Source organism: Moschus berezovskii, chromosome 5 (genome assembly GCF_049115385.1).
Source record: "Moschus berezovskii isolate FMDL1 chromosome 5, NW_MosBer_1.0, whole genome shotgun sequence".
Lineage (NCBI taxonomy): Eukaryota > Metazoa > Chordata > Mammalia > Artiodactyla > Moschidae > Moschus > Moschus berezovskii.
The window spans coordinates 2,558,459-2,586,392 of NC_142464.1; the positions used below are offsets into that span (position 1 = coordinate 2,558,459).

The 27,934-nt window shown below is 38.6% G+C and overlaps 3 pseudogenes; all 3 read right to left on the bottom strand.

Annotated features, from left to right (window-relative positions):
* Nucleotides 1-6,374: 6,374 nt before the first annotated feature.
* On the bottom strand, nucleotides 6,375-9,065 carry LOC148777769 (olfactory receptor 5W2-like; annotated as a pseudogene).
* Nucleotides 9,066-13,286: 4,221 nt separating this feature from the next.
* On the bottom strand, nucleotides 13,287-14,362 carry LOC148777770 (olfactory receptor 5I1-like; annotated as a pseudogene).
* Nucleotides 14,363-19,786: 5,424 nt separating this feature from the next.
* Nucleotides 19,787-26,362, bottom strand: LOC148777771 (olfactory receptor 10AG1-like; annotated as a pseudogene).
* Nucleotides 26,363-27,934: the final 1,572 nt, after the last annotated feature.

The following is a 27,934-nucleotide window of genomic DNA, read 5'->3' on the forward strand; positions in this document are numbered from 1 at the left end:
TTTGTTTGCATATATGAACAACAAAACTAAGAAGTGACTGCACACTTGCTCACAGATTTAATAACAATAACATAAAAAAACTATTAATAAGCAAATCAGTACTTAGAAATTCCACAGGACTGGAAAAGGTCAGTCTTCATTCCAATCCCAAAGAAACGCAATGCCAAAGAATGCTCAAACTACTGCACAGTTGCACTCATTTCACATGCTAGTACAGTCATGCTCACAATTCTCCAAGCAAGGCTTCAGCAATATGTGAACCGTGAACTGCCAGATGTTCAAGCGGGTTTTAGAAAAGGCAGAGGAACCAGAGATCAAATTGCCAACATCTGCTGGATCATGGAGAAAGCAAGAGACTTCCAGAAAAACATCTGTTTCTGCATCATTGACTATGTCAAAGCCTTTGACTGTGTGGATCACAATAAACTGTGGAAAATTCTGAAAGAGATGGGAATACCAGACCACCTGACCTGCCTCTTTAGAAACCCGTATGCAGGTCAGCAGGAAGCAACCATTAGAACTGGACATGGAAGAGCAGACTGGTTCCAAATAGGAAAAGGAGTATGTTAAGGCTGTATATTGTCACCCTGCTTATTTAGCTTATATGCAGAGTACATCATGAGGAACGCTGGGCTGGAAGAAACACAAGCTGGAATCAAAATTGCTGGGAAAAATATCAATGACTTCAGATATGCAGATGACACCACCCTTATGGCAGAAAGTGAAGAGGAACTAAAGAGACTCTTGATGAAAGTGAAAGAGGAGAGTGAAAAGGTTGGCTTGAAGTTCTGCATTCAGAAAACAAAGATCATGGCATCTGGTGCCATTACTTCATGGGAAATAGATGGGGAAACAGTAGAAACAGTGACAGACTTTATTTTTTTGGGCTCCAAAATCACTGCGGATGATGACTGCAGGCAGTAAATTAAAAGACGCTTACTCCTTGGAAAGAAAATTATGACCAACCTAGATAGCATATTAAAAAGCAGAGACATTACTTTGCCAACAAAGGTCTGTCTAGTCAAGGCTATAGTTTTTCCAGTGGTTATGTATGTATGTTAGAGTTCGACTGTGAAGAAAGCTGATCGCCAAAGAATTGATGCTTTTGAACTGTGGTGCTGGAGAAGACTTTTGAGAGTCCCTTGGACTGCAAGGAAATCCAACCAGTCCATTCTAAAGGAGATCAATCCTGGGGGTTCATTGGAAGGACTGATGCTAAAGCTGAAATTCCAATACTTTGGCCACCTCATGCGACTAGTTGACTCACTGGAAAAGTGTCTGATGCTGGGAGGGATTGGGGGTGGGAGGAGAAGGGGAGGACAGAAAATGAGATGCCTGGATGGCATCACCGACTCGATGGACATGAGTTTGTGTGAACTCCGGGAGCTGGTGATGGACAGGGAGGCCTGGCATGCTGTGATTCATGGTGTTGCAAAGAGTCGGATATGACTGAGCGACTGAACTGAACTGAACTTAGAAGTTAACAAAGTTCTACAATGAGCTCATTGATAGTTTGGGAAGAATAAAGCAAATTGTACACTTTTCACATATTTTCCTTAGATATACAGTACCTCTTTATCTTTCTTTTGAATTTTTGCCATACTTTACCTGCTCTAATGAACAAAAATGGTCAGAAATATTGTAAGTCACTTCTGAGTCTAGCCTTTAAGAAGACAATATCTAAAAGTCATGACCTACAGTAAAGAAAGTCTGACAAATCTTCTGAATAACAGATTTGACAAATTCTGAGATAACATGGACTGGGAAGAGGAGAATTTGTGTCTATCTTGCTAGTCATTTACATCCTGTGCAGTAATGAAAGACCTTGCAGTCTAACCATCTTTCCAAGAATATTTCATGTATCCTCAGTTAACATGAGAAAAAAAAAAAAAAAACAAGATAATGAGTCAGTGGTCATTCTTTTGAGTTATTTAGGTTTGAAATACAGTTTTATGTAGTAAGAGATAACAGGAACCGTGTGGGGAAATAAATCAGAGAAACAAATTTTAAGTGTGCTGTGCTTAGTCACTCAGTCATGTCTGACTCTCTGTGACCACATGGACTGTAGCCCACCAGGCTTCTCTGTCCATGGAATTCTCCAGGTAAGAATATGGGAGTGGTTAGTCAATCCCTTCTCCAGGGGATCTTCTCACCCAGGAATTGAACCAGGGTCTCCTGCAGTGCAGGCAGATTCTTTACCATCTGAGCTACCAGGGAAATTGCATATATATATATAAAGATTGAAGAAAGTCTTTGAAAACCATCTATTTATCTGACAGAGAGAGAATGCCTTTTGCAGCATAGGTCCACAAATGGATCCAGAGATTTTCATATTGAGAGAAGTAAGTCAGACAGAGAAAGATACATATCATAAGATAGCACTTATATGTGAAATCTAGAATATGGTACAAGCAACATTTTTACAAAACAGAAACAGAGTCACAGATGTTTGTGTTCCTTTTCTGATTGCTTCTTTTATTTGTTTCTTGCTCTCATCTACATTATTTTCTCTAAAACTACGAAATTCAGCAGGTTAAAGTTCATTTAATAGTCCATTTTTAATTTGGGGGAAAAGATACCTAGTGAAAAATTATGTTGCTTATTTAATTGTTATTCCCATTCTTGGTATAATAATCCCAAATGTTGTTTATTATTTTAGTCATTATGTCATGTCTGAGTCTTTCATGACCCCATGGACTGTAGCTCACCAGGCTCCTCTGTCCTTGGGATTTCTCAAGCTAGAATACTGAAGTGGATTGCCTTTTTCTTCTCCAGGGAATCTTCTCCCAGGGATCAAACCTGTGTCTCATGTATTAGCAGGCAGATTCATTGCCACTGAGCCACTAGGGAAGTCAAATCACATCAATACTAAGGTATCAAGTACAGTACTCTATGGAGATATTTTGAAGGCAAAGATCAAACCACATAACTGTTAATAATTTCTCACTAAAATCAAGAAACTTATGCATTTGTCTTACAAAAGAGTTTTATTATCATTATTTACTTCACTGTCACACATATGGTATATACAGAATTGTTTTAGTCATCTCATTCTACTATGCATTTTAGTTTTCCCCTCAACTACATTCTTATCTTCTGGGAAAAATCCCTTTTGTTGCATTTCATTCATCCAGAACCCAGCTTTAGCTTTTTAACAGTGCTGTTATCAAGACCATGTTGACTACAACTTTTCAATCTACTCTCACCCAACAAATTAAACCCAAGTTTGGGTAGATAAATTATTATTTTAAATTGGGTAACATAAAGTATCTCCCAATGGGATTTGTGTTTCATTAAAAATGGAGATCTTAAATAATTGAAAAACATGTCTTTAGAAGAAAATGTCTTCCTCATATATAAGCAAGTGGGAAAAAAATCTCTAGGATTTTCCTGGTACCCCTGGTAACATTAAGACAAGTTCTCTATTGGCAAATGTGTACTGAGGAGAAAATTACTTTTTTCAGAATGTAGTTTCTGTTCCTCAAACCTGGAGTACTATGACACAGTTCATTGGATGATGCAGTACTAAATACATTATGTCTCACTGCAGCTAAGAGAATGACTGGGAGAGCCAGTGTGTGAATAAAGACAGTGTTTTTCTGTAAGCAAGGCAGCATTTATAATAACATAAAAATGAATACTGCACTGAGATACTCAGTGGAATTATACATTACACTAAAATCACATATGTACACTGAACATTCATTTTGTACAATAGGCCTTTCGATTAAAAAATACAAATAAGATTTCTTACCATTTCTCATTGCATCTACTTTGCTTAATGAAAATCAGTCTAATATACATATAGAAATTTTCACCTAAAAAAGTACACTGCAAGTACATTTTCAGAAATGAAACTATAATCAGACCCCCCAAAAATTAATTTGTTGCTTCTTGGCAATTTTACCCACACCCATCACAAATTAATGTTCAATACAATATACCACTTAGCTTGTTTATTTTTGAGGTATATACCAGGGAAATTATATTGCCTTTACACTGCTATGTCTGGCTTCTTTCCCTCAGTATTATGTTTGTGAAATTTCTCCACATGTTGTTGTATGCAGAGGCAGTTCATTCATCTACATTGCAGTCTACTGTTTCAAGATACAAAACTACCATAAAGTTATTTACCTAATCCAGAGCAGGAGTCAGTACATTTTACCTAAGCTGAGACATACCATTTATAAGTGAATACAGATGGTTGCTTTCGGGATATAGCAAAAAAACTGTTTAGGTGTGGCTAAGATTTTATGGCCTACAAACCCTAAAATATACTTTAAAGAAAAGCTTGTCAAGTCCTATACTAATGTACTGGGGAAAAATTTAGTTATTTTCAGTGTTATAGTATTTCAAATACTACTATGGTGAATATTTCTGTACATGTCTTTTAGTGAAGATACTCATTCTTCCCTCCTGGGCATAATTCCAGGCATGGTATTTTTGGTCCTAGGACATTTGTACAGCCAGCATTAGAAGACTCAGCTATGGAGTTTTACCAAGTGCAGCAGCAATTTTCCATCTACTATCAATGTGTGAAGTCCATGGTGCTTCACAACTTCAGGAGTAGTTGATATTTCAATTGCTTATATTCTGCCATTCTGTAGATGATACAGTATAACTTTACTTTTTGTTTCAGTTTTATTTACCTGAGCACTAGTAAGTTTGAATATCTACTTTTATGAGGAATCTATGAGATTCTGAATTTGAATAACAGGCCACACAATTCTTTGTGTGAACATGAAGTGCTGAAGTGACTCATTTTTCTTCCATTTTTCAAGTCTGTTCCAATAATAGGGATGGCTTTACATAGAAATAGAGTCATGTTTTATAGAGGCAGATTGTATCATCTGGAAAGGACCTTACAGGTAATCTGGCTGAAGTCCCCATTTTACACAGGGGGATCCGAGGGATAGAAAGGAAGAGTGATGAGTTCCATTTAGAGTGGCATCGCTACCTGGTCCAGAGCATGTTTCTAACTAGGGAGAGAGATTTCCAGTGAGGTTAAACATCACTCCCTCCAACTTAAACAGAAACCCTCTTATGTATTGGTTTATTGAATATTACTACTGCTCTCTTCCTATCAAATGTGGTTCCACAGCCTATGACCACTATGCATCTCCCTCTTCTCTGTGTTGTATAGGTAACCTAGTCTATCATCATACCACATTCACCGTTAAGAATTTAAATTCAAGGATGAAGAAAGGGACTATAGAATGGAAACTTGACTATAATATTGTCACATTATCCACTGTCACTGATAATACTGCACTTGAACAAACATATTTTCCATCAAGATCGGTGATACATCAGAAGGAGAAAAGGAAAGATAGTGATGAAGACTGAAGTAGACTGGCTAGAATACATCAGAGCCTTTTAATATGTTGCTCCCTTTTTCTGTAAAATTTCATTATAGGAGAGTCTTTACACACCATGTCCAAACTTCTACTTGAGTTATGAATTCCTTAAAAAAATATTCCCATAATTTCTTCTTTAACCTCTGTAATTCCAGACATGAAAGCCAGATATTATGTAGATGTTGTTTGCTGCAATTCTATTTTTGGCTATCAATTGATGGGCTCAAATTTTCTTTCGTTTTCATATCACTTACATTAGATCCAATAAAATGGACCAATGTGCAAGTCATATCAGTCTTTAGATAATGTAACAAATATCTGTCATATGAATGAAGATGGATTAATTAGATAATGTTACATCACAATCCATTGATGCCCTATTTTTTTTAGACTTTAATTTTCAGACAGTGCTTTGATCAAGCTGCTTTTTATAGGCAACAGTTCCAAAAGAGTTTGATAAAATGATAAAATATGCTAGGATTAGAAACCTATAAGTCTTTTATCTAAAATAAGAATTCTTTGCAGTATTTTTCCACCATGAGAATTTTTCCTAATATGCCATACATGTATGTGAGCTCAGTCATGTTTGACTCTTTGCAACGCTATAGACTATAGCCTGCCAGACTCCTCTTTTCATGGGATTCTCCAAGAAAAAATATTGGAGAGGGTTATGATTTCTTCCTCCGGGGTGGAATTCCTGACCCAAGGATCAAACCCATGTCTCCTGCATCTCCTACATCGGCAGGCAGATTCTTTACAACTGAGACATCTGGGAAGCCCAATATGCCATAAAGTCTCACAAACAACATTTTGAATAACAGAGTAAGTTCTTCGACTTTACTTCCATTCTGAAATACATTCCCATAAGGATATTTTAGAATGGCAACTAGAAAATTTAAGACAATCATTGGCTTTTAGCTTTTAAAATTTTAAAGGATAATCAACAGTCTTTCCGTACCTTATGGTCCTTCAAATATATGGCCATATCTTCACTTTCTCAACAAACTGATTCAGTGCTTAACCTTCAGGAAACAAGAACAAAGGTAAATGTCAATAACTTATAGCTGTTTATTTCTAATGTAATTATTATGCATGTCTTTATGGATCCATTATTATTGTCCACAACTAATTCACATACATTCCCCCCTGCAAATACTGTTGTATACATGTGTAAACAATATGTATATTCAATTATGCTTTAAATATATATGTGTATGCATGAACATACATGTATTAACATAGGCTTCCTAGGTGGCACTAGTGGTAAAGAACCCACCTGCCAATGCAGGAAACATGAGACATGGAGTTTGATTACTGGATTGAGAAGATGCTATAGAGGAGGGCATGGCAACCCACTTCAGTATTCTTGCTTGGAGAATCCCATGGACAGAAGAGCCTGGATGTCTACAGTCCACTGTGTTGCAAAGAATCAGACATAAGTGAAACAGAAGTAACAACATACAAACATGCACACAAATATTAACATACATATATATATATGATTTATGAGCATTCTTTACTAAAGGATTGAGAATCCCATCTCTGTTATCCAAACACTGATTATTGTCTGGTGACATAAAATTGTAAAATAAGCAAATATGTAATAAATCAAAACTAGCAAACAACATTTTAAGTGTTTGTTAGTGCTAATTATATCACAGTTACACAAAATTAACTGAGGGTTTAGTATATACCATATATATTTGTGTATATATATATGCACAACTATATGCATATGGGCTTCCCTGGTATCTCAGCTGGTAAAGAATCTGCCTGCAACGCGGGAGACCCTGGTTTGATTCCTGCGTCAGGAAGTTCCCCTGGAGTGGCGATAGGCTACCCCTCCACCCCCCACCTGAGTATTCTTGTGCTTCCCTGGAGGCTCAGATGGTAAAGAATCTGCCTGCAATGTGGGAAACCTGGGTTTGATCCTAGGTTGGGAAGATTCCCTAGAGGAGGGCATGGCAATCCACTCCAGTATTCTTGACTGGAGAATCCCCATGGGCAGAGGAGCCTGGTGGGCTACAGTCCATGGGGTAGCAAAGAATCAGGCACAACACAGCGCACATGTGTATACACATACATATATATGTGTGTGTGTGTATATATATATATATCTTTTGCAATAGTTCTAGACATTTTGCTTTTGGATTTACAGCCCTCAATTTTTATTTCATGATGATTTTAAGTCTTATTATGAATTACTTGACTTTGTTTCCTTAATGTTTAATATTAACACTAACAACTTTTAGTACAGAATCTACAAGATGTACTATAACATATAAAGGAAATAAGTGTTGAAAATGCTCAGCAAATGCACAATAAGTCTTAGGGAAATTGAAATAACATTTGAATGAAAAAGTGAAACAAAAATTAACTTAATTAGTAAAGTCCAAAGTTTTTTAAAAACAGTGGCACATTTAAATTCTGGACACACACTAAGCAGACTTATGAGGGGAACTGTAATATATTTTAGGATTGAGGTTTAATCTAAATACTTCTTTATTTGGGAATCTGAGAAATTTATGTTTCTCATGTGTTATGTCATATACTTTTTAAATTAAACAAGTACTATATATGTGTGTGGGTGTGTGCACATGCATGTGATATAGATATTTAAAAATGCAAAAAGGACAAAAGGACATTTTGTCTTGATCTAGAGAGTAGGAAGAACTTGGCCTGAAATACATGAAGAGCTGAAATACATTCCAGAGTTCCCTGGAAGATTGCCACAGCAGTTAGGTGAACGGTGCAGGTGGAAAAAACTTTGAATTTCCTCTCAGCAGAGTGGATCTTCAAGAATGAAAGGATGATATAACAATAAGAGACAAGGACTCCCGAAATGGTACTCAGTTCAGTGAAGCCAAAAACGGTGAATATCACTAATTCATTGATATCTGAACAAGATAGAAATAGGAGAGGAGGAACATCACACAAAAAATGTTTAATCACAATTGACCCACAGAAACATAAGCGGAATGATAATGTCGTGTGTATCAGAGCATCTGCAATTCCCACCAGCTAAACCCCAGCCTTGGAGCACACCCCGCTGGACATGCTGACAGCATACAGCGAGGGGCTGCTGATGGCCTTGTACCGGTCATAGGCCATCACGGCCAGCAGGAGACACTCAAAATCTGCAAAGGTACAGAATACCAAGAATTGCAGATCACAGCCATAGGAGGGAATTACTTTGTTCTTGGAAAATAGGTCCACGATCATCTTGGGGTAAATTGCAGTGGAATAGTAGAGGACACAGAAGGAGAGGTGACCGAGGCAAAAGTACACGGGTGTGTGCAGCTGAGGATCCATCTTAATCAGGAATGTCATCCCAAGATTTGCCAAGTGGCCACTGAGATAAACAATTAGAACCATGGTAAATATGGTCACTTTGTCCTTGGTGTTATCAGTTATTCCCAAGAAAATGAATCCAGTCATGGAGGAGCAACTCCATCCATTTTTCTTTGTTCTTGTCTAAGCTTTCAGAAAATGATCAAGAAAAGGACAAAGGGATGTGTAACACTTCTGCACATCTGCAATATATCGTAAGATAGAACACAATTCTACCTGCAATTGTCTTCATATTCAGAAAATTATACATTCATGCACCCACTCTTGAAAAAAGCATAACTGTTATTGCTCAATAAAAACAAATACCTGGTGTAGAACGTTGAGAAACTGAACATCTAAATGTAATTTGTGAGGCATGTTACTTTCTACAATCTTGTCTCTGAACCTTCCTTTCTTTACTTCAGAGAATACATTTGATTAATTTACCTGTCTTCTCCTCTTCAAAGTAATATGGATGAGACTCTAATGTTAGAGATGCCTGGCTGTAAGCATCAGGACTAAGCGTTTTCTATGAATATTCATGTGGATACATGCGGGGAGCCGGACTGAACAAGGCCCCAAATATTGGCCCTGGGAATGCCTTGTAAGTGCTGTTCCCTGTCCCACCACCCCTTAAGAGAGTCATAAAACGTTTACCAGGCCTTATTTGTTATTCCTTGAGAAAAACAGAGCAAATAATCCTTTGCTAGGTTTCTTGTTTATTCCCCCAGATTTATGTAGGTTTGTTTTCCTTATCTCTTAAAATAGATGAAGAATGTACCCCCTAATCTTTATGGCCTGCTGACTAGTTTTTCTTATCTCGTGAGCATTAGTCTAAATGCCAAGCTTGTCTTAGAAAGCAAACAAGCCTTTGTAATCTTCTATAGATGCAATAACTAACCTGGTAAATGACTTGGTATTTTTATGTACCCTGTTCCCTGTCTCACTTTGTATAAAAACCCTGGCGCTTTTCAATAAAGTCGCTGATTTGCCTCACGAGCATTCAGTCCTCTCGACCCCATTCTTTACTCCTTAATTATTTTCTCAGGCTTCTATGTCATTGCGGTCCGGACCTGTTCTCTTTGCCGGCTGGCACCGGCAGATACAAACCAAGATAACAATTTTAATATTTCTCAAAACCATGATTGTTTTAAGAGTATCTGTATCAGTTCCAGAAATAATGAGCATATCATGGATTGATCATAATAAAATAATTATGTTTCTGGTTTTGGTTTATGTTATGTTCAGTATTTGGTGAGACATTAAACAAGTATTAATGAACAGTTCTCTAGATGTGTTTTGTCATAATATTAATTACCTTTCTGTGGGAATTGTCTGGTGCCAAAGAAAGAATCTCTTTACTCATGGAAGGGAAACATTTCTATGAACTTATTTAACACATATATTTTTATCTCTTGAGCTACCCTTAGCTCAGCTTGTAAAGAATCAGCCTGCAATACAGGAGACCCTGGTTCGATTCCTATACCAGGAAGATCCCTGAAGAATGGGTAGGCTACCCACTCCAATATTCTTGCACTTCCCTGGTGGCTCATATGGTAAAGAATCTACCTGTAATGTGGGAGATCTGAGTTCAGTCCCTGAGTTGGGAAGACCCCATGGAGAAAAGAACAGCTACCTACTCCTGTGAAATATAAAAAAGACTTTTTCTTTATAAAATGGAAGTGAGATGAGTGATAATAAATGCTCTGGCCTTCCCTCGTAGCTCAGATGGTAAAGAATCTGCCTGCAATGAGGGAGACATGGGTTTGATCCCTGGGTTGGGAATGATCTCTTGGAGAAGGAACTAGCTATCCACTCCAGTATTCTAGCCTGGAGAATTCCATGGACTGTATAGTTCATGGGATCACAAAGAGTCAGACATGACTGAGTGACTTTCACTTTCAATTGTTTCTGAAATATATAGACTTATCTCCATTATGTTTGCATGCATTTATAATGTGTGTCATGGGGCAGATTCATGTCAATGTATGGCAAAACCAATACAATAATGTGCCTCCAATTAAAAAAATATATATGTGTGTGTCACATGTTTCCATGTGTGTGTGTCTTGGATAATATGTGAAAATTGGAATATGAGTGATATGTATATTTTTTAGACCTAAAATATATGGCATATTGTTTATATGAAGTTCAGTTTTTCATAGGTTGTTACTTGTAAGATGGAACCTCAACTACTTTTGAAATAAAGCAACCTTCAAACTAATGTTTATACTTGGTTGTTGTTGTTGTTTTGAGACCCCCCCTGGACTGTAGCCCACCAGGCTCCTCTCTCCATAGGATGCTGTATGGTACAATACTGTCTGACCATGGTCAGTATGAAGAATAACAGAATACAGCCCAGTTATTTAACCTGTGCCATTCTGAGACAGTGGTTATAGAGCAAATGAGAGCTTTAGCAGTGTGAATAGAATATAAGCGGAGGAGAAAATGTGTTGTTGATTATTAATTATTCCCGTTATAATTTTATGAAATCATTTTTAATGTTTTATATTTTTATGTAATGCTATGTATTATTATGTAATATAGATCAATGTTAGATTTATAGATGAAGTGAAGAAAATATTTGCAAAACATTTTTGCAACAAAGAATTTGTAGCTAAACTATACAAAAATGTTTATAAATAATAAAAACACAACCTAATTAAAAATAGGGACAGGATTTGAACAGATACCTCACCAACAGATATATAAATGGCAATTAAATAATGATATAATAAATAATAATGATGAAAATGATAATAAACAGAAAAAACATAAGTTATAGAAATATATTTTGCAATTATACATGTCCTTTTATGTCCAGGCTTCAAGTGCATGTTCTCTGTAGTGCTTCCCAAAGTCACGTCAGTTGACTGGCCATTGAAGACACAGGTTATACGCTTAGTAGCTCATTGTGTTTCTGATACCAGAGAAGGATGCTCCATACTTTCAGTAGTACTTTCACACATAAAAATAAAAGATAGGGAGGAAAACAAATACTTTGCTTGCAATTAACCTTTAGTCTACAAGATGTCACTTGGAAAATGTTTTCAAATTAATTTGGATTAGCTTGGGTATAGAAGGTTCTTGACTTGCTATTGGACAGCACTTAAGAAAAGGTATTTGATTCGGTATTATTGCTTTCCTAGCTCCCCTGTCTCATACTATCTGGTTGTACTTTATGTATTTTAATTTATTAAAGAAATAGATGTATTTAAGATCTATCAAGTGTTTAAAATGATTCAGGCATGATTCTCAGTATTTAGTCAAACATGTAGCAGTCATTGATGTAGGTATTATACTCTCCTCATTATACTCTCCTCTCAGACAATTGAGACGAAAAAATAACTTGATCAAACTGCAGTTGGCTAGTTGGGTATAAGAGATAGCACAGAAACCAAAGGAATCTGGCTTCCTCCCTAATCCAGTAATTTCATAAATGCAATCTTGTTAATGAGATATTCTACACATGAGAACACACACAGACACAATCTCTGAAGTTCTTACTATATCTTTTAAGACAACTTAATACAATCTGTTCTAGAATTAACTCCCAGCTCCTAATGATTGGAAGTGACAGACTTTATTTTCTTGGGCTCCAAAATGACTGCAGAAGGTGACTGCAGCCATGAAATTAAAAGACGCTTCCTCCATGGAAGAAAAGGTATGACAAACCTAGACAGCATATTAAAAAGCAGAGACATTACTTTAGCAACAACGGTCTATCGAGTCAAAGCTATAGTTTTTCCAGTGGTCATGTGTGGATATGAAATATAAACCATAAATAAAGCTGAGTGCCAAAGAATTGATGCTTTTGAACTGTCATGTTGGAGAAGACTCTTGAGAATCCCTTGGCGTGTAATAAGATCAAACCAGTAAATAATAAAAGAATATTCATTGGAAAGACTGATGCTGAAGCTGAAGCTCCAATACTTTGGTCACCTGATACGAAGAACTGACTCATTGGAAGAGACCCCATAGCTGGGAAAGATTGAAGGCAGGAGAAAGAGACGACAGAGGATGAGATGGTTGAATGGCACCATCAACTCGATGGACATGAGTTTGAACAAGCTCCAGGAGTTGGTGATGGACAGGGAAGCCTGGCATGCTGTAGTCCATGGGGTTGCAAAGAGTCAGGCACAACTGAGTGACTAAACTGAACTGAATAGTTGGAAAGTTTTCCAACTATTAGTTTGCAGCAATTTTGAAACTTTTAAATGTTTCTTTTATCTGGGGGCTATGAAATGTGTTTGGCTCTGTGAAAACAAGTGTTTGATAAAATGCTTGTGTGAAAAATGTGTATGCGCTGGCAAGGTTGTTGCAGGTTCTTAGCTACAGTTTGTCCCAGGCATTGCAGGGGTAAAGAATCCGTCTGTCAATGCAGGATGAGCAAGAGATACAGGTTCCATCTCTGGGTGGGGAAGATTCACTGGAGGAGGAAATGGCAACCCACTCCAGTATTCTTGTCTGGATAATTCCAAGGACAAAAGCACCTGGTGGGCTATAATCCATGGGGTCGCAAAGAGTTGGACACGACTGAGCATACACACAGCTGGACTTTGTAATCAGGGATTTAGATGAATCCTGTAACCTTATATCTCAGGAGGAATTTATCTTTGGTTTTAAGAGTTTTTTAGCAGCGTCTTTTACATCTTTGTTTCTCAAACTATAAATCAAGGGATTCAGCACTGGGATGATGATGGTGTAGAACACTCAGATGATTTTATCAGTGTTGGGAGAATACAGGTAGCTGGGTCGTGAGTAAATGAAGAGCAGATTTTTCTGGTAGATGGCCACGGATGTCAGGAGAGAAGCAGATGTAGAGAAGGTCTTCTTCCTCCCACTGGAAGAATGGATCTTTAAGACTGAGAGGAGAATGTAAAAGTAGGAGATGATGATGATGATGATGAACCTGATCATTTCCACTGAGCTGCTGTATGTGGAGAGAAGCCACTCATTAAGTGACGTGTCTTTGCACGATAACTTAAGCAGGGGAGGGAGGTCACAGAAAAAATGATTAATGACATTTTTATCACAGTATTTCAGAATAAACACAAAGGATGTGTGCACCAGGGAACTCATATTTCCTCCAAAGTATGACAAGACGATCAACCATATACAGATGCCCCGAGACATTACACCCATGTACAGTAAAGGGTTACAGATGGCAACATAGTGGTCATATGCCATGGCAGCCAAGATCTGTGAAAGTATAGAAGAAATAAAACTGCAAGGCTCAGCCGTGATAGGAAATTGACTTGTTCTGAGAGAGGAAGTTGACAAGCATTTTGGGAACGATGACTGAATAGCAAAGGTCTACAAAGGATAGGTTGCTGCTGCTGCTGCTAAGTCACTTCAGTCGTGTCCGACTCTGTGTGACCCCATAGACGGAAGCCCACCAGGCTCCCCCTTCCCTGGGATTCTCCAGGCAAGAACACTGGAGTGGGTTGCCATTTCCTTCTCCACAAAGGATAGGTTACTAAGGAAAAAATACATGGGTGTTTGAAGGTGCTGATCAACCTTGATTAGCATCATCAATCCAATGTTCCCCATTAAAATCATAGAGTACAAAGTCAGAAACAGGAGAACAGGACAATCTGCAGTTCAGAGCGAGCTGGAAACCCTAACAGAATAAACTCAGTCACCAAGGAATAGCTTCCATCTAAGAAGTCCATATTCTGTGCTGTTTTCTTCTTAGGAGAATTCTAACATCCTAAGATGCTATGTTGATACAGCAAAAAATTAGATATAATTATAAGGTTATTTTATTATTTCAACAAACAAACAAGCTATCAAGTCAAGAGTCCCAGACCAAATCTTCCAAATATAAATTCTGAGAAACATATTTCAAAATTTAGTAGCTTTATCTCATGGTTGATAGTTTTATTTTATTTGTTTGATTAATAGCTAGTTCTTCCACTGGACAGATATGTGCAGATAACATCTCATATTTCTTACTTTTTTAATTTTCAAGTACAGTACTATAGCTAATACAGAGGATAAATGAATAATGAAGCAATAAATGAAATGATGATAAGAGGAAAAATATATCTGTTATTAAAAGTGTGATAACTTGAGTACATCTTGCAATTATAACTCTAGAACAATGTACTCCTTCTGTCCAGTATTTAATAGATAGTAGTGTGTTGTACTCTTGACTGTGATCAGTGATGCAATGAAATGTACTTCAGCTATATAAAAATTAAAAACAAAAATGATACTAGTGAAATGAAAGCAAATGTTAATAAACATCAGCTGAGAGCATGTTTTAGACAGGGACAAGTTTAAGTCAAGTCCTTAAATCCTGTCAAGATACTAAATCAAGGAGATTAAAGTAATTAACTGCTTTTCTCTTTGGCATTCTTTATCATTCTTGGCTTCTTTAAGCACAGCATAAATATTAGATGACTGAGTAAAGTGGGCAAAAAATGAGTATTAACTTCTCATCTTTAAAAATCACTCTATATAGCCTCCTCACTAATTATATATGTGAGCAAACACAAATAGCTGCGTTTAATTTTTATCCTAGTATAATTTAGGCTGTTGAGGCTAAGAATTTTGTCAATTTTTGTTTCTGTAATTTCAGAAATTTTCTGGAAGCAAGGAGAATTTGAACATGATTTTGAAATATAATTCTTCTTATTGTAACCTTGAAGGATTACTTCAGTTCAGTTCAGTTCAGTTCAGTCGCTCAGTCGTGTATGACTTTTTGCGACCCCATGAATCACAGCAGGCTAGGCCTCCCTGTCCATAACCAACTACCAGAGTTCACTCAAACACATGTCCATCGAGTTGATGATGCCATCCAGCCATCTCATTCTCTGTCATCCTCGTCTCCTCCCGTCCCTAATCCCTCCCAGCATCAGAGTCTTTTCCAGTAAGTCAATTCATCGCATGAGGTGGCCAAAGTATTGGAGTTTCAGCTTTAGCATCAGTCCTTCCAATGAACACCCAGGACTGATCTCCTTTAGAATGGACTGGTTGGATCTCCTTGCAGTCCAAGGGACTCTCAAGACCCTTCTCCAACACCACAGTTCAAAAGCATCAATTCTTCGGCGATCAGCTTTCTTCACAGTCCAACTCTCACATCCATACATGACCACTGGAAAAACCATAGCCTTGAATAGACGGACCTTTGTTGGCAAAGTAATGTCTCTGCTTTTTAATATACTATCTAGGCTGGTCATAACTTTCCTTCCAAGGAGTAAGTGTCTTTTAATTTCATGGCTGCAGTCACCATCCTCAGTGATTTTGGATCCCAAAAAAATAAAGTCTGTCACTGTTTCCACTGTTTCCCCATCTATTTCCCATGAAGTGATGGGACCAGATGCCATGATTTTTGTTTTCCGAATGTTGAGCTTCAAACCAACCTTTTCATTCTCCTCTTTCAGTTTCATCAAGAGGCTTTTGTGTTCCTCTTCACTTTCTGCCATAAGGGTGGTGTCATCTGTATATCTGTGGTGATTGATATTTCTCCCAGCAATCTTGATTCCAGCTTGTGCTTCTTCCAGCCCAGCGTTCCTCATGATGTACTCTCATATAAGTTAAATAAACAGGTTGACAGTATACAACCTTAACGTTCTCCTTTTCCTATTTGGAACCAGTCTGTTTTTCCATGTCCAGTTCTAACTGTTGCTTCCTGACCTGCATACAGGTTTCTCAAGAGGCAGGTCAGGTGGTCTGGTATTCACATCTCTTTCAGAATTTTCCACAGTTCGGTGTGATCCACACAGTTAAAGGCTTTATCATAGTCAATGAAGCAGAAATAGATGTTTTTCTGGAACTGTCTTGCTTTCTCCATGATCCAGTGGATGTTGGCAATTTGATCTCTGGTGCCTCTGCCTTTTCTAAAACCTGCTTGAACATCTGGGAGTTCACGGTTCACATATTGCTGAAGCCTGGCTTGGAGAATTTTGAGCATGACTTTACTAGCGTGTGAGATGAGTGCAATTGTGTGGTAGTTTGAGCATTCTTTGGCATTGCCTTTCTTTGGGATTGGAATGAAGACTGACCTTTTCCAGTTACAGTACATGTTGCCAAAACCTAAAGAATCAGTTTTCTATTGAATGAAGTTTATCGCTCTTAATATCATCAGAAAAATAATTGAAGCTTCATTGATTGATTTGAGAAATCCTGTAGAACATATTTGTAGTCTGTATGGCATGTAATAAACAAATTACTAAGCATGATAACAGGAAAGATTTCATGCCCATACAAGAGGGAAAGTGCCAAAAGCAAACACACATTGAACCAAAATTGGAGTTGGCCAGCAAGAATTTTAAAATAATTCTAAAAACATCCTAAAGAAAATTGTCCAAAAACAATGAAAATGACAAAAGTTGGGAGACATTCAGCAAATGATTGGAAACCTTAGAAAATAAGTTAGAATTGAAAAATGCATATAAATTAGCAACTTATTGAATGGATTTATTGATGCATTGAATTTTTAAAAGCAAAGAATTGGATGAAAAATGACAAGGTCAAAAGGGTTTGAATTAAGGATCTTTGGTTTGGAACTTGCAACTAATATGGTAAAGGAGGTCATTAGGAAAATATATGCTCAGTTCAGTTCAGTTCAGTCAGTCAGTCGTGTCCGACTTTTTGTGACCCCATGAATCACAGCACACCAGGCCTCCCTGTCCATCACCAACACCCGGAGTTCACTCAAACTCATGTCCATCGAGTCGATGACACCATCCAGCCATCTCATCCTCTGCTGTCCCCTTCTCCTTCTGCCCCCAATGCCTGCCAGCATCAGAGTCTTTTCCAGTGAGTCAACTTGAAATATATGCGGCTGCTGCTAATTCACTTCAGTCGTGTCCGACTCTGTGCGACCCCATAGACGGAAGCCCACCAGGCTCCCCCGTCCCTGGGATTCTCCAGGCAAGAACACTGGAGTTGGTTGCCATTTCCTTCTCCAATGTGTGAAAGTGAAAAGTGGAAGTGAAGTCGCTCAGTCGTGTCCGACCCTTAGCGACCCCACGGACTACAGCCTACCAGGCTCCTCCATCCATTGGATTTTCTAGGCAAGAGTACTGGAGTGGCTTGCCAGTGCCTTCTCTGGAAATATATGCTACTTTCACTCAAATATTTAAATGCTCTCCATGAACCAGCCTTAAGAAAACAGACTTTCCTAGCTAATACTCTTTCACATTGGCACTGCTTGAGAGGAATGAGCTTAAAAAAGTGTTTTCCATGTAGCATAGAACCTAGAATTCTTCCATTTTTCAGACAATAGATGGCACCAGAGACAACTATCTAAACTAGTTAGTATGCCTCTAAGTCAGTCCTGAAAAATAAACTCTCAGTGTTCATAGAGATTTTTGTGTAGTTGAGATTTCCAAGTATGTTAGTACTCTGTTTCTCACTGTGTATATACATTTTCTTTCAGCAATTTAAATTTTCTTTTAAGAAATTCTCCCACTACTTGGTAAATTGATAACACTCCTCTCTGTGCAGGAAACTGTGACTCTCAGGTTCTAGTAAGCCATCATCAAACAAAAAGTCCTGATTCTTCTCATCCTTGGTGTCAATACCCAAATATTCTTGTTGTTTAGTCTCTAAGTCATGTCTGACTCTTTGCAACCCCATGGACTCTAACCCACCAGGCTCCTCTTTCCATAGAATTCTCTAGGCAAGAATACTGGAATGGGTTGCCATTTCCTCCTCCAGGGGATTTTCCTGGCCCAGTGATCAAATCTGGGTCTCCTGTACTGTAGGTAAATTCTTTATCACTGAACCACTGGGGAAGCTCTTGTACTCCAATAGGTTGAATTAATTTTGCAGCAGGTCAGTAAAATACAATTGAATTAAAGTTGAACTCTTTCTAGAATCAGCATCAAACTATGGCTTATAGTCTCACATATAGGGCTTTTCATGGGAAACTGTGAGACAAGTGGATCTCAATACCCACCAGTCAGAAATTCAAATATTTATATAGAGGTCTTAAACTTCAAGCATGTACACTGTCCAGGTGGTCTCAACAGCAAGTTGCTCTCTCAAGACCTCTTGTGACTTTGACAATATCTCTCACTGTAGGAATGCTGGACAGAATGTACATTCTAAAGACAAAGGAGAGGTTGAGGAGCACCCAGGTCCAGTTTGCCAGTCAACCAGATGTCACCTTCCCCAGATGACCTCCTCCCATGGTCCTAAATGAATCTGTCAAATTAATCCCTTTATGTGCATGAGTCCTAAGTTGCTTCAGTCCTGTCTGACTCTTTGTGACCTTCTGGACTGCAGCTCACCAGATTCCTCTGTCTATGGGACTCTGTAGGAAAGAACATTGGAGTGGATTGCTATACTCTCTCCCAGGGGATCTTCCTGACCCAGGGACTGAACCGACATCTCCTGCAGCTCAGCAGGCAGACTCTTTACTGCCGAGTCACTAGAGAAGCCTGAATCCATTTATACACAATGTCATATCCATGTTTCCAGAAAGAGTTGAATGCAGTTAATATCTTGAAAAAATTGTATGAGATGGCCGAGCTACTGAGATACCCTATGAGTAGTCAAGTAGAGTATCTTGTGTCCCTTTAGAGGTGAAAGCAAACTTCCTCTGAGAGGCAGTCAAAATAGGCACCGAACAGAGTATATTAGCTAAATCTATGGCTGCAAAACATTTGATACTTGCTAATGGAATGAAGTTGGTAATTTCATTGTTATTGCCTATGGAGCCTTCATAACTGGGGCTATGGCATTAAGGTTGTGATCATATGGTGTCATTCATTATTTTCATTTTATGGACCGGCCTAACTGGGTTGTAAAATGGAGAAATGTTTGGAGGTAATCCCCGCCCCCCCCCTTCCTGAATCAACTTGATCTGGAGAAAGGGGATGGATGAAGGTGGAAGACAAAGCAGGGACACAAACCAAGGGCCCCAGGGCATCGTGCGGCTCCTCGCTGCCGGGTGGGTGGATGGGTGGGTGGGGGGATGAGTCCTTTGTCCCTATTCCCTGCAGATTGTTCCCTGGGACTGGGAAGACGGCCTCTGGACCAGCCTATACTCTCTGAGCCCAGACTGCCTGAGCAGAGGCAAAGCAATGGTCCTTCTGCCTTCCTTGGGAGGCCAGGACTGCTAGGGCCCCCATCATCTCCGACTATAGGAGGATCCAGCTTATGGCCATTCTCTCCCAGATGATCCCCAGCTTGAAGTTGGGGCTGTGCAAGGCCAGCCCCCAGGAGGGGGTGTGCAGGGAGCCTGAGGGCGGACAGGTCTGCGCAGGCTCGCCGAGGCCTTGACACCACAAGTTGCCCGGAGAGTCTGCTCCCCAGGGTCGGGCTGCGGAGGCTGGTGCAGATACAGAAGGAAGGGGAAGGCGAGAAGAGGAAGGAGCTTTCTGGCCCCAATTACTTAAAAAAAAAAAAATTCCCCTTCTCTTTCAAATGGTTCTTGTATAATGAGTTTAAGTCTTAGAGGATCCCATTTTATTTTACACTGGGCCATTTCAACTGTTTTAACTATGTGCTTTAAAAGCTGTCCGCAGTCAAACATCAAATATGGAGTCAGACTCCATGTTACAAGTCTCTTTTCATGAAACATAGCATACATGTGCAGCTGAGCAGTTCTATCAGCTTAATTCCTGCCAGTAAAATATTTGGATAATGGCTTTCTTTCATTTTGTAATCTGTTAATGAATATTGTTGTTGTTGTTTAGTCCCTAAGTCATGTCTGACTCTTTTGCAACCTCATTTGCAACCTCATGGACTATAGCCCACCAGGCTCCTCTGTCCATGGGATTTCCCAGGCAAGAATACTGGAGTGGATGGCCATTTCCTTCTCCAGGGGATCTTTCCCACCCAAGGATTGAACCCTTATATCCTGCTTGGCAGGTGGATTCTTTACCACTGAGCTTTCAAGGAAGCTTGTCAGTGAATATAAACATATATGAATACATATACACTGCATATATACTTTTTATATTTACATATAAATATATAAAAATCTTAAAACTCCGTAATAAAGAAATCAACAGCACAAGTAAAATGTTAGAAAACAATTTGAACAGATAATTCATCAAAGAAGATATAGAGATGACAAATTACACCATGAAAAACTCAGTGTGAAATTACTGAGTTTGATTAGGAAAATCAAAATTAAAAAATGAAGTATCACTAGACACATTATAGTTGAAAAAAATCTAATAAAAACAAAACAACAACAAAAAACAATGCACAAATAATATTTAATGCTGGTGATGATTTAGAACAAGTGAACTTCTGTGCATTTCTCGTAGGAATGGAAAATTGAGACAGCTTCTCTGAAGGCTGGTGGTTTATTATAAAGTTAATTGCACACTTATAAAATACATTTATCCAGAAGTCCCACTTTATAGAGAAATGGAAACTTGTATTTACACAAAAATCTATTACCAAACATTCAGGGCAGCTATAACAGTGAAGTTCTGGAAACGGCCACGTGTTCTTCACCCAAGGAATGAGTAAACAAACTCTGGTATATTACATAGTGTGAGACACTACAGAGAAATATAAATAAACAAACTATATTGATGCAGGCAGCAATATGCTAAATGCTCTATGCAAAGTGAAAATTCAGACTTAAAAGGCTTTATGATTCCATTTATATGACATTTTCAAAAAGGCATATGGAGAGAGGACTGGTCAGTTCAGCTCAGTTCAGTTCAGTCGCTCAGTCATGTCCGACTCTCTGTGACCCCATGCTGGTAGTAAATTGGTGGAGTATTAACTAGAGAAATAAAAAATGAGAATTTTGGAGATTTATCAAGCTGTTATGTATTTTGACCATGTTTTTGGTAACATAACTCTGGATTTGTCAGACTTCTCAAAAAGTTTACAACAGAAAAGTGCATTTTAATTTGCATGCAAATTTAAAATATTATAGAATATGTTTTTAAATGCTATCAATTAATGAAAACATCTCTGTGGTATTATACATGGCCATTCCCCTGAACCTTTTATCCTCATTTAACAATCAATTACCTTTGACAACTAGACTGCCATGGTCAGCCTATGGGTTGAGAAATAATCTCAGTTAGATGCTGGCAGGAGGTCTTTGTCGTTCCTGAGTCACTGTTTTGTCACAGACACTCTCATACACCTAATTGATACAGTTTGCAGACAGGGACACACAGAGGATGACAGTAAAATTTAATGTTAAAACAAAACATGTCTGTATGTCACTGTTGTTTGAATGATACATGCACAATATTGTTTAAATCGTTGTATATTTCAAATACCAGAAAGTGATTCTTTCCAGACTAGAGAACAACCCATTCTTCCTGAAAGGCTATTTATAAATATTTAACTATTTAATCTTAATGATAAAATTTTAGTCATAGGAACTTATTATCATATTTGGTTGAACATTCAAAGGAAAGATAGATTGAAACATAACCATAGGTCAGTAACAATATAGGTATTGTTAATTAGAAGCATAGCATATCAAGTAAAGGTGGCGAGAATACACAGAAGAACTAAACAAAGAGATTTTCATGACCCAGATAACCACGATGGTGTGATCACTCACCTAGAACCAGACATCCTGGAATGCGAAGTCAAATGGGCCTTAGGAAGCATCACTATGAACAAAGCTAGTGGAGGTGATGGAATTCCAATTGAGCTATTTCAAATGCTAAAAGATGATGCTGTGAAAGTGCTGCACTCAATACGCCAGCAAATTTGGAAAACTCATCAGTGGCCACAGGACTGAAAAAGGTCAGTTTTCATTCCGATCCCAAAGAAAGGCAATGCCAAAGATTGTTCAAATTACCATACAATTGCACTCATCTAACATGCTAGCAAAGTAATCGTCAACATTCTCCAAGCCAGGCTTCAGCAGTACATGAGCCATAAGCTTCCAGATGTTCAAAACTGGATTTAGAAAAGGCAGAGGAACCAGAGATAAAATTGGTAAAAGTTGGATTATTGAAAAAGTAAGAGAGTTCCAGAAAAAATCAACTTCTGCTTTATTGACTACACCAAAGCCTTTGACTGTGTAGATCAAAACACACTGTGGAACATTCTTAAAGAGATGGGAATACCAGACAACCTGACCTGCCTCCCGAGAAATCTATCCAGGACAAAAAGCAACAGTTAGACCTGGGCATGGAACAACAGACTGGTTCCAAATTGGGAAAGGGGCATGTCAAGCCTATATATTGTTACCATGCTTATTTAATTTATATGCGGAGTACATCATGAGAAATGCTGGGCTGGATGAAGCACAAGCTGGAATCAAGATTGCTGAGAGAAATATCAATAACTTCAGATACTCAGGTGACACCACTCTTATGGCAGAAAGCAAAGAAAAACTGAAGGGCCTCTTGATGAAAATGAAAGAGGAGAGTGAAAAAGTTGGCTTAAAGCTTAAAATTCAGAAAACTAAGATCATGGCATCCAATCCCATCACTTCATGGCAAATGGATGGGGAAACAATAGAAACAGTGACAGACTTTATTTTGAGGGTCTCCAAAATCACTGCAGATGGTGACTGCAGCCCTGAAATTAAAAGATGCTTGCTCCTTGGATGAAAAGCTATGACCAACCTAGACACCATATTGAAAAGCAGAGACATTACTTTGCCAACAAAGTTCCTTCTAGTCAAGGCTATGGTTTTTCCAGTGGTCATGTATGGGTGTGAGAGTTGGACTATAAAGAAAGCTGAACCTCAAAGAATTGATGCTTTTGACCTGTGGTGTTGGAGAAGACTCTTGAGAGTCCCTTGGACTGCAAGGAGATCCAACCAGTGAATCCTAAAGGAAATCAGTCCTGAATATTCATTGGAAGAACTGATGCTGAAGGTGAAACTCCAATACTTTGGCCACCTGATGCTAAGAGCTGATTCATTTGAAAAGACCCTGATGCTGGGAAAGATTTAAGGCAGGAGGAGACGAGGATGATAGAGGATGAGATGGTTGGATGGCATCACTGACTTGATGGACCTGAGTTTGAATAAGCTCTGGAGGTTGGTGATGGACAGAGGAGTCTGGCGTGCTGCAGTCCATGGGGTCACAAAGAGTTGGACACAACTGAGCGACTGAACTGAATTGAACTGAATCATAAGCTGTGTAAATAGTTCTCCCGGCTTTGGTTTTATCATGATTTCAAATAATGATGATGCGGTCATATTCTTTGTAAGCCAAATTGTGAATAAAATCTGCAAAGCCTGCATGTTCAACAACGTTTTTTAATGTTAAAATCATATAGGAGTAGCAACAAACTGGATGACAAAATGAAACTTTTTTTTTTTAATAGTAGATATTTGTGCAAAAATGCTGTCAAGTATCTAGCTATAGGATTTTTAATTATGAAATCCACACCTACAGAAGCATGCAATTTTTTTCTTTACAATAAAACCTCTTTAACTGCTCTCACATTGATACCATGAGTATATTAAATTCTTGCAAAGTACTAATGAGATATGTCTGTAGTTACAGTTGATTCTATTCACAGAAGTTCATATAGCAGATGAAGTTGTGTTGAATACATACACAGCAGAGGAAAGCACTGTTTAAACACTGAAGTGCTCAGTCATAACACACACATTAAAATGCCGAAACCTGCACTTCTGAGAAACATTTCCTACCACAAAAGAGCTTCTGCAACAGCTGAAAAGCTACTAAAAAGGTACTATCTACCACCACCAAACACTGTGAAACATGAATGTGTATTTTCTTCTTTAAAATCACATTCAGGCCTGTGTGAAAAAACACGTTTATTCATTTCACACAGCAACACTTCTGATGGGATGGTATGGCTAGCCACGTGCTTTTAAATAAGCTTCATACTCATTTTAATTTTGTTCTTTAGAAGAATGAAAGGAAAAAATAGTAGCTAAATGACTTGCTCTACATCTGGTAAAGAGAAGATTAAAAACCAGTGATCGAACTCCTGGGACAGCAGTGATGCACAATTTTGTAAAAATTTCTTTACTAAGTAATACATATATATGGAATCTAAAAAAATGATACTGATGAACCTATTTGTAGGAAAGAAATGGACACACAGATGAAGGGAGTGGACTTACATGGGGGGAGAGAGAGTATGAGATGAATGGAGGAAGCAGCATCAGCATACATACACAATAAGGCGTGAGATGGCTGGCTGGTGGGAAGCTGCTGTGCAGCACAGGGAGCCCAGCCTCAGGTGATGACCCGGAGGGATGGGCAGGGCGGGGAGGAAGGAGACTGAAGGCTGGAGGAGAAGGGGATGACAGAGGAGATGGCTGGATGGCATCATGGACTCAATGGACATGAGTTTGAGCAAACTCCAGGAATTGGTGATGGACAGGGAGTCCTGGCGTGCTGAGATCCATGGGGTTGCAAAGAGTCAGACATGACTGAGCAACTGAACTGAACTGAAAAATATAGTATAAAAAGAAGTGGTTAACTTCTAAACTGGGAAATGTAGACATCTTTAAAAATTTCTCTGATAACCCTGTGGCCAGCATTTAAAGCATTTTAAAATAAACTCATCACATTACTCTTTTTCAGTAATAATTTTTTCAATGCTGCAATCACATCCTTGATTGAACATTGGAGTCACCATGGTGTAGAACAGAGAGAGGAGTCTGTCAGTTCCTGCAGAATGTCTGGATTTGGGCCTTAAGTAGGTAATAGCAGCAGATCCAAAGAATAAAAGCACAACCAACAGGTGAGAAGAGCATGTGGAGAAGGCTTTGGCTCTTCCTCTGGCTGTTAGAAACCTCAGAATGGTGGAAATGATTTTGCTGCAAGAGGCAAGGATCAGCATAAAACGTACAGTAACAAACAACAGAGCTCCTGCATAGACTGAGAGCTCGTGTGCAAAAGTGTCCCCGCAGGCCAGCGTCAGAATGGGGGAAATGTCACAGAAGAAGAGGTGAATCTTCTTCGAATGACAGAGATGCAGAGAGAAGATCCGGCACGTTTGCCCTGTCTACACTGGGATTCCACTGACCCGGGAGCCCACAGCCAGCTGGAGGCACACCTTTGGGGTCATGACCAGGGGATAGTGCAGAGGGTGACAGATGGCCACGCAGCGGTCACAAGCCATCACCGCCAGGAGGAGGCATTCAGTGTCTCTAAGGAGTAGAAAGAAATACATTTGGGCAGCACAGTCCAGCACAGAAATGCTTCTGCCCTTAGTCCAAAGATTCCAGAGTCCTAGGGAGAGTGACAAACACATAACAGATTTCCAAGCAGGAAAAGTTTGCCAAGAAAAAATACATGGGTTTGTGCAGTGCTAGGTCAAGCCTGCTGCTGCTGCTGCTAAGTCACTTCAGTCGTGTCCGACTCTGCGACCCCATAGATAGAAACCCACCAGGCTCCCCCGTCCCTGGGATTCTTCAGGCAAGAACACTGGAGTGGGTTGCCATTTCCTTCTCCAATGCATGAAAGTGAAAAGTGAAAGTGAAGTCGCTCAGTAGTGTCCGACTCTCGGCGACCCCATGGCCTGCAGCCTACCAGGCTCCTCCGTCCATGGGGTTTTCCAGGCAAGAGTACTGGAGTGGGTTGCCATTGCCTTCTCCATGGATCAAGCCTAGTTAGCCTAGTTGGTATTAATATGAGGCTATTTCCAGTTAAGATAATGATGTAAATGATGGAGAACACCCCAAAGAATAACCCTTAAAGGTTTGGAAGGTCAGAAAACGTCAGAAGTACAAATTCCATCACTTTGGATATGTTGTCTCTTGCTTCCATATCTTAATATTTCATCTGTGGGAATGATCCAATCAGAGGTAGTGTTATTTCATTTTTATTAGCTCTTGTTTTCTTATTTATAAAACAGGATGTTACAACTTTCTGTTTTTCAATTTCCTATAAAAACCAAACCTATAACACCAGGTGCTTTAAATGTGTGATAAAGTGTGTTTTTCATCATTATTAAATCTATCTGTAAATTAAAAAAATAACTTTAATCTTTTTATTTCTGGTGTATACAATATTTATTTAGTTCTGAAGACACGTGATTGTAATTTTGCTATTCGTCTGAACACTCAAAAATACAAATTCTGAATTTAAGTTCCTTTGTGAAATAACTTGATATTTGCATTTGATGTGTTATTCTTTTCACCTCTCCATTCTGTTTTTCATTATCAATTCAAAATTAAATTTTTTGCTCTTTTAAATGTCTTCAGTTCAGCTCAGTCGCTCAGTCGTGTCCGACTCTTTGCGACCCTACAAATCACATCACACCAGGCCTCCCTGTCCATCACCAACTCCCGGAGTTCACTCAAACTCATGTCCATCAAGTCGGTGATGCCATCCAGCCATCTCATTCTCTGTCGTCCCCGTCTCCTCCTGCCTCCAAACCCTCCCAGCAACAGAGTCTTTTCCAGTGAGTCAACTCGTCGCATGAGGTGGCCAAAGTATTGGCGTTTCGGCTTTAGCATCAGTCCTTCCAATGAACACCCAGGACTGATCTCCTTTAGAATGGACTGGTTGGATCTCCTTGCAGGCCAAGGGACTCTCCAGAGTCTTCTCCAGCACCACAGTTCAAAAGCATCAATTCTTCGGCGATCAGCTTTCTTCACAGTCCAACTCTCACATCCATACATAACCATACAATATAAAATAGTCTTAGGGATACATATAGTTAATGTTTTAAAATGAGATATTTTTCTGTTGTATTTTCAATGTCTTTTTACCTTTGACATTCTGCATATTTAGCTGTTTTATTGTAAAACAAAATTCATCAGCTAACCACTCAATATTTTTGAATGGTATTTAATTTTTAAAAACTGTATATATCAATATAGTGTCTACAAATCCAGCATTCATAATTTTTATTCAGATTTTTCTGCGCAAAGAATTCTAAGCTGGTCTTCCTGTCCAGGAACTCTCATAAGGGTAAGAGGCAGGTTCATCTAGCATTTATATTCATTAAAGCATTCAAACTAGAAAACTAGAATGTTCACCTGTTACACACTTATTGTAAGAAATACATCCACCACAATAGCTATCTCAGAGACTCCTAAATTGCAAAGGACTTCAATAATTGCAACAATTCTGCTGAATACCTTTAATTAATTGTTTTTTGGTGTTTTTTTTTTTTTTTTTTTTTTGCCCCTATGTGAGTGTTAGTTCATGTGTGTGAAAGCTTTAGGTTGAGATTGTCCATCTTTAAGTCATCTTTTTTCTTTGCTATATCTAGATTTTAAGCATTTGATCATCAGTGTATCTTTGTATGAAATGTGTATTATGTTTCTTCAGCAAAAAGTGATTTACTAACTTCTTGAATTAATGATTAAAATGAACCAAGTTGCTTACTTTGTCAAAATAGTCCTC